General features: G+C 38.5%; 1 pseudogene; it reads left to right on the forward strand.

Moving 5' to 3' along the window:
* Positions 1 to 8,234: 8,234 nt before the first annotated feature.
* On the forward strand, positions 8,235 to 8,808 carry LOC103230992 (large ribosomal subunit protein uL23 pseudogene; annotated as a pseudogene).
* Positions 8,809 to 9,507: the final 699 nt, after the last annotated feature.

Here is a 9,507-nt window from a genome sequence, read left to right on the forward strand (position 1 = left end):
TCAATGGCTCAAAAATCTTCTTCCTCATTTATACACATCTCATCATGGGTCAGGTGAGAGGTAGCTCTGTGCTATATTATCCTAACACAGGAATCCAGACGGAAGGAGGGACCATCAGTAAGATCCCCATTGCTACAGAAAAGACAAAAAAGCATGTGGAATAGAACTCTGTTTCTTGGAAATTTCTCCTGAAAAAGTCGCATGTTATTTTCTTCTCACCTCCATTGGCAAAGGAAAAAAAACAGTCATGTGGCCATGTGAAAATTTAAGTAGGTGGGATGGAACAGTCAGAATGCATTCATAAAAAGTGAACTGAAAATATTTGGAGAACAGCACCAATGACTATCATGAATGCCAACATGCATCCCAAACAACCCAGTGCTGTCACTCTCCAAACCTTTTATGTCTTGTAAAGTATTAGAACTTATCTGAAGCCATGCCACTCAGAGGGGCTACAAAATACATAATGACATTTCCTTTAGGATGTCCTTAGAGAATTCAAGGAAAAGAAGTTAAATAATTTAAAAGTGCATTTGGGTACAGCTATTAACCACTAGAGGGTAAGACTAGAGATAGATCGTAAACATAATAACAGGGATTATGCTCAGAGTCAGGGCCAGAAGTATGGTTTGAGGTGGGGTCATGGTCAGGGTCAAGATCAAAGTTAGGGTCAAAGTAAGGATCAGAATTAGGGACAAGGGTAGGGATCAGGGTTTAGGTTCAGGGTCAAAGTCTTGGAACAGGGTTAGGGTTAGGATCAGAACCAGAGCTTTGTTCTCCTCAGGACCCACCCGAGAGTGGGTCACCTTGGCTTTGGAGCACCTAGTAGCATGTCCACCTTGAAGACCAGAGTTTCGTTGTCCTTAAGACTGACCTAGGGAGATGTGGCTGCAGGACATTGAGGAAGGTGAGGCAAAAGCTTCCTGTCTGCTCCCCGTGTGCTGAGGAGGCAACTCTGGTATGGGCTTTACTTTCACATGTTACATTCTACAAGTCTTGTTTTACAAAAGCCTCCCTGCCTTGAGGCTTTGGCTGCTCATCGCTGTTCATCATCACAGCGTGCCACAGCATATGGTAAGATTTGGGTTTGTTTCTGGGGAAAGATCTTGGTACAGAGAAAGGAGCAATGCTTAGAGCCACCATCAGGACAGTTGGGATGAAAGCTGGGGATGGGCAGAGGCTGGAGGAAACATGTGTACCCCGCTGTAAACACTTTTATTCATGTTTTAATTACTAATTTTTCTTACAGTGTTAAAGTGGTAAAAAATAGTATTGAAAAATTGAAAAGTAGCCATATTAAAACTTGCGACATTATTTAAGTTTAAATATATTATTTGTACCTCATCAACATTTTTTATTTTGTTGAGAAAGTCTAAGGTTAATTGGCAGCATATTTGTAATAGTAGGTAGAATAATGTCTGTTTTATAAACATTGACATCCTACATTACATGTGTGAACCCTGAAAATCTGAGACGGCTCTCAGATTTTTTAGAAAGTGTATTTTGCCAAGCTTGAGGATGCATGCCTGTGATGCATCCTCAGGAGGTCCTGACAACATGGGCCCAAGGTGGCAGGGGCTCAGCTTGGTTGTATACATTTTAGGGAGACATGAGACATCAATCAATATGTGTAAGATGTACATTGGTTCAGTACAGAAAATTGAGAAGGCCAGACAGGGGGCTTCCAGGTCATAGGTAGGTAAGAGACAAATGGTTTCATCCTTTGCGTTGCTGATTACTCTCTTCAAATGAAGCAATCAGATATGCATTTCTCTCGGTGAGCAGATGGGTGAGTTTGCATAGTATGGGAGGCAGATTTGCCCTCAGGAATTCCCAGCTTGACTTTTCCCTTTAGTTTAGTGACTTTGGGTCCCCAAGATTGATTTTCCTTTCACAAGGTCTAACATATTCTCCTATGAGCATTAATTATTCATTGTGTATTTTATCACACAAATAAGGCACAGATTTTTTTAAAAATCATCAACTTTGTGGCTAGCTATATAGGCATAATTACACAGAAGCTCAACTAAATTTGCAAACATTCCAGAGTTTGGGTTTCCAACAATGTTTTGTGATTCTTTAAAAGGTAAAAGTATTTTTTTTTCCGTAAAACATAGCAACATCTAAAATCACCTGTAGAATGTCCTGCCATTTTTGTTTCTCTAGTTTCCTCATTTTCTGCAAAGCCTCACTGAGGAAATTGACTTTGAATATCCTTTTACACTCTTCTGTTTTAGAAAGCATTATGGTAAAACATTGAATCATCATGGTCATAAGTTCTCTCCACATACTTTCTTTCTTTGAATATTTTTTCCCACTGGCTAATATTTGATTCTGTTGTATTATGGCTAAAAGGTAGGCATGGGCACGAAATAAAGACAAGAAGTCTTTGGAATAAGTGATCCCATCACAATGAATCAATTTTCCATTGGAACATATTTTTACAAAGTCACCGTTTTGAAAATATTTAGCCATGAATTGAAACAGAGTCTGTAAGGTTTTTTTTTTCCTGGTCTAAGGCAAACAGCATTTTAGAGAATGAACCCAGGACACAAGCACAGCACAAGAAAAAAATATGATAATTAAGTTTACACGTACGTGTGACTACTCTAACAGAAAACATGTAAAGAGCATTTGTTTTGATTTATTTATCAATCTGCACTGTTTAATTTTTTGTGTCATAAATGCTCTTATTTAAAAAAACAGACTAGTTAACAGTGTCAATTACTAGTAATTCGTGGAATAAATAATTAAATAAGGAAGTGTTCAAAAAATATAACTATTTTCAATAAAGTTTTATTTTACACCATTTTTTTTACTTACTCAGAAATTGCCCCCCCCAAAAATGCAGAGATTTCCCATGTAGCTGCAACCTAGTTTCATCTCTTATTAACATCTTCTATCAGTGTGTCTCACATGGCTTATTAATATCTTACATAATTTGTCACAGTTAATGAACCAATACTGATAGACTATTATTAACTAAAGTTCATATTTCATTTGGATGCCCTTGGTTCTGTCTTACTGTGACCCAGGATCCCATCCAGGATCCCGCATGACATGTAGTCATCACATCCCTGTGGGCTCTTCCTGGCTGTGACAGTGTGTCAGGCTTTCCATGTCGTGATGACCTTGATAGTACTCAGGAGGATTGGTCAGGAATTTTGTAGAATGTCCCCCATTGTCACTGTATGTTCTCAAGGTCACCTTTGATGTCACCTTTGATGTTCACTTGGATCATTTGGAAGAGCTACTGTTTGTCAGGTTTCTCCACTGTGAAGTTATTTTTCCTCCTTGCCCATACTGCATGTGTTCTTTTGGAGCAAGTCACTGTGCGGAGCCCACACTTACGGAGTGAGGAGTTGGCTCCACATTATTGATGGCTGAGTGTCTACATCAATTACTTGAAATTTTTTTTGCAAAGGACATTTCTATGCAACTCCGTTTTCTTATGGACCTGTGTATACAAATACAGACACCTAGATAATTACTTTCAGCTTTAGTTATTATTCAACACTACAATTCATTCCTGTGTTGGCCATCAGTAGCTGTTTTTATTGGTTGTTATTTTTCTTTGAGATATTTTAATTTTTTTTAGTACTTACTTACTTTCTGATACTTCAAGATTATCCCGACTCCTATATTTACTGTCCCAGTTCTAGTATCAGACATTTCTTCAACGAGCCTGATTCCTTTCGGAATGGTAGGAAAACTTACATCTGGCTGCCGAATGAGCACATGGTTGAATGAGCACTTGTTCCTCATTAGCAATGCTAGGAAGTATATGTGTGTGTCTAACCTACCTATACACACCTAATTGTAAAGTTTTCTATGTAGAACTGTGTGTATCTGTATTAAACTAAACATAAGTTTACGTTCATGTCTCCACCTCTGATCTACTATCACATGAATCATCCTAGCCTTCTCCCCTTGCTAATTTGTAACCTCCCACTTCAACACTGAGAGCCCTGGTTCCTACCATCTGCGACTTATGTAAGTCATTGTTTTATTCCAGATACAGATACTGTGGTTTTACAATTGTTCACAATTGCTTCTGTTGGGAAGAACTTTTTAAAATAGAATCCAGTGATGAAGTATAGTTCGTTTGCCTTCAGCATACGGATTCTATTCTTTTTCAAAGTGACTTAGGTCAACACCATTTTCCCTACACTTTCAGTGAGTTTTTTCCTACATTTGTGTCTTAGTCTGTTTTGTGCTTCTGTAACAGAATACCTGAGGCTGGGTAATTTATAAGTAAAAAAGGTCCTTTTGGCTCACAATGCTGGTGGCTGGAATGTCTGAGATTGGGCAGTTGCATCTGGTGGAGTCTCAGTGTTTTTCACCTCATGGTGGAAAGTGGAAGGGGAGCAAGTGGTGCACCAGAGATCACATAGCAAGAATGAAAGCAAGAGGGAAGCCAAGGAACTCAGACTCTTGTTAACTACCTACTCCTGCAGGAATTAATCCATTCCTGTGAGAGCAGAACTCACTCATCCCCACGGAGGACATTAATCTATTCATGAGGGATCCATCCCTATGACCCAAACACCTTCCACTAGGCCCCACCGCCCCACACTGCCACATTGGGGATCAAATTTCAACACGAGTTTTTGCAGGGACAAACCACATCCAAACCATAGTAATTTGTAGCATAGTTAAATTCTTTTTCACATGATGTATTCTGTCCTGGGATACTCCACATCCTGAGTAATTTTATTTAATTTGAATAGAGTTTGATTCACCCATTTGGTTGTAAAATTCTGCGTATTTTGACCAATGCATTGTGGTAGGTATCCCACTATTAAAGTGTCATATGGAATGCTTCAAACCCCCACCCCATGGAGCCAATGGTTTCCCATCTGTGTAGTTTGCCTTCTGCAGTGTCTCATTAAATGAGGTCACACTGTGTGTATTCTCCTCAGACTGTCTTCTTCCACTTAGCAATGTGCATACAAGATTCACTCATGTCTTTGTGTGAGTTGATAGCTTGTTCCTTCCTATGGCTAAATAGTATTCTGTTGCATGAAGGTACCACAGTTTGGTTATACATTTTAGGGAGCAAAACCTTTCTCTTCTAACTTTGTTCCAGGGTTGGAGACCTTCAAATTAACTGACAATAGTTACATTAGTAGGAGAGACAATACTTGGCTTCTTATTCCACAAGTATCATTGTGGCACAAAATTCATCAGATGGCAGAATCCAGTTTATAAAGAGGTAAAAATAGCCCAAAAGCAAGAAACAAGACTAGAATCTGATAACCCACAATAGCTATAGCTTTCCTTAAAAACATTTTTTTTCAAGACAGGGTCTGGCTCTGTCGCCCAGGCTGGAATGCAAAGGTGCAACAATCTCAGCTCACTGTAACCTCTACCTCTTTGGTGCAAGTGATCCTCCCTCCTCAGCCTCCTGATTAGCTGGGACTACGGGCACATATCATCGTGCCCATCTAATTTTTATATTTTTGGTAGAGATGGGGTTTCAACATGTTGCCCAGGCTGATCTTGAACTCCTGGCCTCCCAAAGTGCTGGAATTATAGGCATGTGCCACCATGCCCGGCCAAGTTACAGTTTTCCATTGAAACATAAAATTTTTCTCTGTAGTAACCATCATTTTTGATCATAATCAAAGTAAGACTATTCTTGTTTTAAAATTCAGTATAGTTTTGTTAGATTTTGCTTGATTATTTACGTAAGTGCAGCAAGAACAGGAGATGACCACATAGGTGCTTTCAAATTTCTTTGCTGGAAGTTTTCATATAGAATCTCAGATTTGACTTTTAAAGGCCTTATCAGTCTAAAAGCCAAGCTAAGAACATACTATCAAATTTCAGCTGCAGTCCTTATAGCTTTGTGTGAATTCCTCTCTTCTTGAGGCCCCCAAAATATCCCTAAATTCCTGGGCCTACCAGGAAATAACCTTCTTTACTAACCTGTAAGGCTGTGAACCCTGTAATGTAAGTATCAGGCTGACTTTTCTCAGAGTGCTGTTGGGAATGAAGTTTCTGGTGTTCCAAAAAAAAAAAAAGAATTAACATGGGAACAAATGATCTCTTAGCAAGGCGAGCTTTACTTTCTGCAGAAAGGGTGCTACTCAATAGCTGTCCAGCCACAAGAGCACAGCGAACAAAGGAGACAGAGGTACTTATAACCTGATGTGTCTACCCTACTGCTGTGTCCAGTTACCATTGGCTGGAATAGGACCTCACATTTTACACTTTACCCAGTTGGCTATTAGTTTAAAACTTTCTTAATTAGGTAAGGGGAATAGACAAAGAAAGAAAAGGAAGTTGCCAGGGATAGTTAAGGAAGCATCTCCAAATAAGGAACGGCATATACTATGGGCTGGGGCTTGTCTAGTTCTGTCCAGGCATGCCGGAGCAAGCTAGGACAACTGATTTGGAACACACACACACACACACACACACACACACAAATAGTGGATAGCAAACTTATAGTAAGAAATTGTGACTTTTTACAATCTTTGAAGAAGAACTTTCCCATTTCTCACAGTGCTTTGTAAGCATTGTCTCCATAATAGTCAACCTTACTTCCTTAAAATTGCTGGTCATAACTGATCTTAGGTACACTTCCAAAATATGATATTCCAGTAAAAACCTTGATAATATAACCAAATTTTCCAATTATGTCCTGTTATAAGGTGAACAGATTCTTACTGGACTTTTGCTAATAACTATATCATCAGGAAAATAAGAGTATTCAGTAAGAATTTCAAAATTCTGGATATATTAGGCAGGGAAAAAAAAGATAAATGCTTCATTTCTGTTTACAAAAGTATAATCTACTAAATTGTTGTAAGTTACAGTTAGATTAAGAGAAAGAGATTTCTTAAATTCAGAAACTAGAACATTAAAGAACCAGCAATGCTCTAAAAAGCTATAAGATTATAATCAATTTTCATCAGTTCATTCAGTGCCATGTAATCAATTCCAGTCTTGCTGGATCTTGAGTTAGCAGTCTCATGACCCCATCAATTTCTCCACCAGGCTTCTGGAGACCTTCACTGAGTCAAGTGTATGGTCTTAAAGTTATTTAAGCAATATCATTAGAAGTCTTTAACCAGAGAACCTGTCATACTCTTTTCCATGAGTCTCAGAGGGAGTCCTGTATTGGAGATTAACATTCTGACCTGTAGCTGATTGCAGGAGCTTTCAGGAAAGCATCAGGGGGAAATAATATCTAAATGACAAAGAGTATGAAATGGCTGTGATTATACAACAGTTGACAAGGATATTTGATTTTTTCTGTGGCATACATTTATTTATTTATTTATTTAGAAACAGTCTCGCTCTCTCACCCAGGCTTGAGTACAGTGGTGTGATCTTGGCTCACTGCAAGCTCCGCCTCCCAGGTTCACGCCATTCTCCTCCCACAGCCTCCTGAGTAGCTGTGACTACAGGTGCCCGCCACCATGCCCAGCTATTTTTTTGTACTTTTAGTAGAGATGGGGTTTCACTGTGTCAGCCAGGATGGTCTTGATCTCCTGACCTTGTGATCCACCCACCTCGGCCCCCCAAAGTGCTGGGATTACAGGCATGAGCCACTGCACCCAGCACATTTAAAATAATAATTGGAATTATGACTCATAACTCCATACTGGCACATAGCATGGATAAGGTGGACATTGACAAATTTCCAGGAATTTTATACAATTTCTGAAAACATAACATTTTACCCATACAAATATAACACAGGGAAGGTTAGATATCTCTTTTTATATGTATCTTTTGTAAGGTTTTCCTTATAAAAAATATATCCTACCTTACTTGTGAAACATGCCCTACGTTTCTTGCATGCTTTGCATAGAGTTGTTTCTAGTTATTCTATTGCTTCTGGTAGTTTTATTTACACATATTGATTATAATTTTAATACTTAGTAATCTTTTATTTTCCAGAGAAAACTAACAAGTAAACAGTTATAAACTGTCATATATTAGCATTCCATAGTAGGTTAGAAAATGTATGAGTATACCATCTCCCAACATCTACAGGGATGTGTTTCCTCATCGTACAATTTCTCATTGTGGTAGACAAAAACATGTTTATTAATGGTCCAAAATATCTTTAGTCTCTCTGTAAAAATAAGAAGCGAAAAGTGTATAAACTTGAATTATTTATGTTCAGTAATTAATGTTTTGGTATTGTATCTTATTTATAAACGGTCTAGATATTTAAAGCAAATCTTTTACTTAGCTTAACTTTAAGATTACAAATTACTAAAAGTATTTTGGAAACTACTATTAAGCAGATTTACAGTAAAGAAATTATTTTTGAAATAATGTTTTTCGCTTTCACAAGATGGCACCAAAAGTGAAGAAGGAAGTTCCTGCCCCTCCTAAAGCCAAAGCCAAAGCCAAAGCTTTAAAGGCCAAGAAGGCAGTGTTGAAAGGTGTCCACAGCAACACATAGAAAAGAAGATCCGCATGTCACTCACCTTGAGGTGGCCCAAGACACTGTGACTCCGGAGGCAGCCCAAATATCCTCGGAAGAGCACCCCCAGGAGAAACAAGCTTGACCACTATGCTATCATCAAGTTTCCGCTGACCACCGAGTCGTCCATGAAGAAGATAGAAGAAAACAACATGCTTGTGTTCATTGTGGATGTTAAAGCCAATGAGCACCAGATCAAACAGGCTGTGAAGAAGCTCTGGGACATGGATGTGGCCACAGTCAACATCCTGATTCAACCTGATAAAGAGAAGAAGGTATATGTTCGACTGGCTCCTGATTATGATGCTTTGGATGTTGCGACAAAATTGGGATCATCTAAACCGAGTCCAGCTGGCTAACTCTAAATATATATATATCTTTTCAAAATAAAAAAGAAATAATGTTTTTCATAAGAATGACAACTTAATTAGAATCAGATTTATGAGCATTAAGATTTTACATTTCTGGCCGGGCGCAGTGGCTCAAGTCTGTAATCCCAGCACTTTGGGAGGCTGAGATGGGCGGATCACAAGGTCGGGAGATCAAGACCATCCTGGCTAACATGGTGAAACTCTGTCTCTACTAAAAAAAATACAAAAAACTAGCCGGGCGAGGTGTCAGGCGCCTGTAGTCCCAGCTACTCAGGAGGCTGAGGCAGGAAAATGGCGTAAACCCAGGAGGCGGAGCTTGCAGTGAGCTGAGATCCGGCCACTGCACTCCAGCCTGGGCGACAGAGCCAGACTCCGTCTCAAAAAAAAAAAAAAAAAGATTTTACGTTTCTAATAAGTATAATATTAGCTTATTTGAGTAGAACTCAAGCAGAATAGGAATTTATGTTTGTTTTATATTCAATAGTGGTAACTTTGAAGACATAGTTGTTTTATTACACCAAAAATATTATATTAACCTTTTTTAACTAAGTTTTATCCAAATCGTGTTAACTTAAAAAACATTTCATCAGTTCCTATATTTCTAGGAGTTTGGTGAATATTTATTTATAAATGCTTATTTTTTTCCAAGTCGAGTTAGAATACAGCACTTTTAAAGGATTTTATAAA

This window comes from Chlorocebus sabaeus, chromosome 7 (genome assembly GCF_047675955.1).
Source record: "Chlorocebus sabaeus isolate Y175 chromosome 7, mChlSab1.0.hap1, whole genome shotgun sequence".
NCBI lineage: Eukaryota > Metazoa > Chordata > Mammalia > Primates > Cercopithecidae > Chlorocebus > Chlorocebus sabaeus.